Raw genomic sequence first — 6,000 nt, forward strand, 5'->3', positions numbered from 1 at the left:
GTCTGGCCAAACAAAAAACTGTGGCAATGTTAATGAGATTTTTGTCGAACCAGGCGACGTTTTGTTTCAGGGTTTGTGATTTTCGTCGTAGCACGCAAAAAAAAAAATCCCCTCATGAAATAAACCATGGACTCTGTACTAATATTTTTTACTGACATCACTATCACCGTCTTGTTAGCCTTGTTCTGCAGTGTTCATGAGTTCAACCATACCACAGTCGCTTGAAGGCTGAAAATTTACTTTCATAATTCATAGTTTTTTTTATGTATTTCAGTGTATGCTCATATAAAGCTCGCTGTCGTGACACTAAATACTATCACAGGATACTGTGGTACATTTTCGTCCAATGAACGAAATTCATTAAAAAAATATAACCATAGAAATGCTGGATTTGGAATAAAACCTTTCAAAAAGATATTTTCGGACCACATGTCACTGTGTGAGAACTAATGATTCCTTCACCTGTCAATTGTCACTGTTATCTGTGGACGCAACGAGACAAACTTGTTAACAGTCAAACACTACAAACTATGATAAGAGGTCAAAGGTCAAACACTAGTCTCTCTTTGACAGTGTTAAACGTGTTATACATAAAATTTACGAGTATAGTTCACGTGAGTTATGACACAATATGTATTGTGAAACCTCCAGCGATTTTTTTGTGTTAAAACTGGGCAAATTTTTAGAGCAGGCGAAAACATGACTGTCAGACCTGTGACGTCATGGCCAGTTCACCGGAAATAGAACATCGCAGTGACGGCGCAGCACCCTCATATGCAAATGAGAAAAGTAATTTGAAAAACTAGATCGCCTGAATCATAGACCCGACACGACGAGTCAGACAACATTCTGTTTCTCGTTAACGGGTTTTTATTGTATTTTCAGTAATAATCCTGCTACAGTATGTCCAGATTTAATCACGTGACAGTGAAACAACGGAATGTCAAATTTTAATAAATTTCTTCACCGTGATTAAACTTTTACCGAGTCGCAGTAAACACAGCCTGCGTCACTGTAACCTCTACGTTAGTAAGAGAATGCGCTAAAGGGAACGATAATCTAGAAAATACAGGTATTTCTGAATCAATAAACTTGTGGTTCTGGAGAGTCACTTCATATTATGATGAGTTCACATCACATAAATTTCGCTCTTTTAGGCGAAAAAAAACCCAATTGTGTTGAGAAAAATAGCTATATTTCACAACCAAGGTAATTTTTCATGCCAGAGAAAGTTGACGTTTCGACTACCATCGGCAGCCATCTTCAGAAATGTTTGCCTCGTAGTGGTATCGGCGAATTGTCCAACCTGATGAAACTATTCACGGATAAACCCAATTGTGTGTTTCCGATAGCATGGCTTCAGAAAATAAGGAAGATAGATCGGGTTTTAGTTTTATTTTATTTTAGTATGACACGTTTTTTTTTTATTTTATTAAAAATATTACTTCAACCCAAAACCAAACAAAATATCGGTCAGAAATTCAGAATTCACCTACAGGTGATAGTTTGATGAGATATGTACAGACGCCACTTGGGAGAGGAAAACAGGGCAAGAAGACCAAGTTTTCAAGTTTAGTAGTTTTACAACTCTTAAATTTTGAGCCAAGTCAAACTAAAACACATTAATGTCGTGTGATTGGACAAAAATATTACAAACATTGATCTGTATTGGTTAATTAATTCACAGAACTCCTACCATTTTTTATTTCAAGTTATGAAGGTATATTTTCCTGGGTTCCCGTGAGCGTGTACAATATGTCTACGATGAGGCGTCAATGTGAGGAGAGAGAGAGAGAGAGAGAGAGAGAGAGAGAGAGAGAGAGAGAGAGAGAGAGAGAGAGAGAGAGAGAGAGAGAGAGAGAGAGAGAGAGAGAGAGAGAGAGAGGGAGAAAGAGAGACGGACGGACGGACAGACAGACAGACAGACAGATAGACAGACGGACAGACAGACAGACAGGCGGACGGACAGACAGACAGACATAGAGACACAGACACAGAGACAGACAGACAGACAGACAGACAGACAGACAGACAGACAGACAGACAGATAGAGGACAAAGGAACAGAGACACAGTCAGATGAAGAGACAGAGAGAGAAAAGATAGAAAGAAAGGAAGGAAGGAATAAAAAGCGAGAATCATGGATGAAAGAGGGGTACAGACAGTCAGACAGACACATAGTCAGCCTGAGATAGAGCGACAGAGAAGTTAACCAGTCGGGTAAACATTCTAAACTATATATTGATAGATGCACTTTAAAACCATATTTTATATGACTTTCACTAAACAACAAAAATACTTGAAATATTGAAGCTTTAAAATAATTTTTGTTTGAAATGTTTTCAAAAAATTTAGGATTGGCGGCTTAACTAGGGTCGGTCGGGTTAACACCTTTTTTGTCCTAACTGCATTTGGAATTTAAACTAAGACTCCCATAATGACAATTCGTACGCTTACAGAGAACGAGAGAGAGAGAGAGAGAGAGAGAGAGAGAGAGAGAGAGAGAGAGAGAGAGAGAGAGAGAGAGAGAGAGAGAGAGAGAGAGAGAGAGAGAGAGAGAGAGAGAGAGAGAGAGAGAGGGGGGGAGGGAGGGAGGGGAGAGAGGAGGGAGGGAGGGAGACAGAGGGAGAGAGAGAGAGAGAGAGAGGGGGAGGAGGGAGGGAGGGGGAGAGAGGAGGGAGGGAGGGAGGGAGGGAGATAGAGAGAGTGAGGGAAGGAGAGAGAGAGGAGGGAGGGAGGGAGGGAGAGGAAAGAGGGAGGGAGGGAGGGGGAGAGAGAGAGAGCTTACAGGTAGCAAAATAGCGATAAAATTAAACTACGTTGTAAATCAAATTTCTGCCACTAGTGTATCATACGAAAAAGTTTTTCATTTTTCAACAAGCTAAACACGCGTTTTATCTCAAAATACGATACTTATTTGTCACCAAGTAATTCATTACGTATATGTTGTGTTCTCCGTAAACCTGCTGCCTCCGTTGCTCATTCCAGACTCAGTCGCGGATCTTTTTCGGCTTCAAGATTTGTTCGGTAATTTACACACAGGTTGGAAGTGCAGTGCGCTTCCAAAACAAACACATTCGATTATGTAGATAATATTTGTTCCTCCTATCGAAGTTATAAAGATTATTTCCTATCTAGTCTCCGAGAAGTTTGAATTCGCTTTATGTAGTACTTGTGAATTCCCTCAGTGGCATAATCTATCAGGTGTAAACATACAAGGTAGTCCGGCGACGTGAACAAAACGAGACCGCAGCTAATAAACTTAAGCACAGTAAACATGAAATTACCGGGATTGAATCTCAGGGACTGATTTGTTAGAAAATACAAGTAGTTTCAATCACCCAAACCTTCACTGGTATGGAACATATCATGTTTTTTTTGAAGAAATTTGTTTGTTCGCCATTTTTGTTTTCAAGGCAATCGTCGATTTCAACAGAGTTCACAGACTTGTGTTTGGCGGCCATTTTGAATTTTGGTCAAATTAGTAAGGTTTAGAAAATAATATTGTATGTGAACCGTTTATAAATACAAATTGTTTATAATAAAAATAAATTCGAGTTTTCTAGCTTGAATGAAGCAACCGCAACAGTTTTAGATTTTTAATCTGAGGTTCACACTATCTTAAATCAGAACAGATTCCGATCAGATTTTGATCGGAATGAGATAATTTGATACAATGGAAACCAGTCGAGTAGTAACAAAAACCGTCTGGCTCGACAGAATTTTTATTCATCCTTGCTCTTTTCTTCCGTTTGCCTGACAAAAATCTTACCAGCATTGCTATATTTTATTTGTGAGTTACCATTATCTTAGAAAATCGTCGCCAAATCTTAGAGTTTTCACAATATTACTGGATCGTCGACTTTTTCCAGACATGTCATTGGCTAACAGTACAGTTTGAATAACGTGTTTGTCACATAGAATTGTCTTCATTTACTTCTTGTACATCTCATCAAACTCTCCTGGCAATATTGTGACCGACAGGAATCTTACCTTGGGGGATGAAGTAATTAAAAAAAACTTAAAGTAAAATGAAATAAAATTCCAACTTACTAACCCTATTTTCTTAAGTCATGTTATCGGAAACGAACTTTTTATTTTAGTTTGCCTAATCTTGTAAATACATCGTATATAGTCACTTAGGAACAGAACTTTTGAAATGACTGCGACGTTGGAAGCCGCCACACCGACCCTTGATCATGCAATTGTGTTACTTACGTTTACCCCGGACAACCAAAAGAAGCGGTTACTGTATACTATGAGTTGACTCCAATTCTGGGCACAGGCTAAGAGTGCATATTTTGAGAATACTTGCAAGTGTTGTGAATGTTAGCGCTGTGGCGGTTTCTCTCCAAAAACTGTCCGCGTTCCTAAATGTAACTTTATTTTACACCAAGAAATACTAGAGCGTGTTTTAAAACACAGATCACCAATTGCTATTGTTACGAACAGTGACTGGCAAAACTGGTATATATGTCCGTAAATTGATAAAATCCTTCGCCGTGTTGGGACCTCTTTATCCGCGTCTCTGTCCGTTTTTAATCTAATACGCGTGTCATCTCTGGAAAGGTTTGATACACTATGCGAGATGGTATTGCAATGGGTTCCGACGCCCAATAGTTTTGTCGCTATTGGTACGGTGTCTGAGCTATGAGACTCATCACGCTAACACTGAACATAAACCATCGCGTGATCAAGGCAAGTAGAAGCGGTGTCAAACCTCGCAATATTTCACACTTATTGTACCAATTGCGACTATATTCCGCTATCTGTGCAAAAATTAATACTTTCTTAATAAATACTCGACTCTGAAATCAGTATCTTGTCGACGATACCCAAGAGAACTCATAACATTCGACCTTGTCTTTTTTCTGAAAATGTATTTCATACGGAACGTAACTTTATCGAACACGTCACACTGATTGAAAACTCGCGACGTACGTCACTTCGACGATAGGTCCGCCAATGCAAAAACGTGGTATGGCAACGTATTACCCTCCACTTTTCATAAACTGTCCGTATTTATCAGAGTATTAACTAAAATATTCGGCAACAATTGGATATATTCTGGAGAGAGAGAGAGAGAGAGAGAGAGAGAGAGAGAGAGAGAGAGAGAGAGAGAGAGAGAGAGAGAGAGAGAGAGAGAGAGAGAGAGAGAGAGAGAGAGACAGACAGACAGACAGACAGACAGACAGACAGACAGACAGACAGAGACAGAGACAGACAGAGACAGAGAGAGAGAGACAGAGACAGACAGAGAGAGAGAGAGAGAGAGAGACTGACTGGCGGACGCACGGACAGGGACAGATGTCTATGTACAGGTAGCCGACATATCGCATTTCCTTTATTTCCCTAGCTAAAGTCACTTCAACACGAAATCCATACAACCCCCGAATTAACGTCGTGTATCCTCGGATTTGTGGCAAGCTGAACCAACTAATTAGAATATTCCAAGCCGATTTTTTTCCAAATTTCAATCACGAAAGCTTGCCTTCTCTTACATCAAGCAATACACTCAATAATTATATCTTGAAATATTATTAACTTTTCAGGTTTCGTTGACCCGTGCGTGTTCAGTGAAAATCTGTTGGGTTGGGTCATTGATTTAGCGTTTAAATTATTATGGGTGACCCGTCAATCGAGCTCACCCCACGATACTTGACCTCTCGCTCTAAGTTTATCATTGTTCATAAGCACGGCTTTATTCTCACGTGCATATATACATAAAAACGTCCATCTCCAAAACCGCACCGTCAAAAATCACGTGAAACAAAAACTTATTTCTTTAATTCAAACATTTTCGCATCACGTGAAAGCTTGCACATACAGTATAAAAATGCAGGAATATGCTGTCGGGGTTTCAGAGCAGTTTTTGGCTACCGCGGTCTCAGATTGTTTTAACTCGCTATACACTTGTTTAGGCGTCGTGAGACATCGTGGGCCTTCGTTCTATTCAGCCGCGGATTCTCTACTTTTTTAGCTTCTGAAATTTAGAGTCACC

This window comes from Glandiceps talaboti, chromosome 19, assembly GCF_964340395.1.
Source record: "Glandiceps talaboti chromosome 19, keGlaTala1.1, whole genome shotgun sequence".
NCBI lineage: Eukaryota > Metazoa > Hemichordata > Enteropneusta > Spengelidae > Glandiceps > Glandiceps talaboti.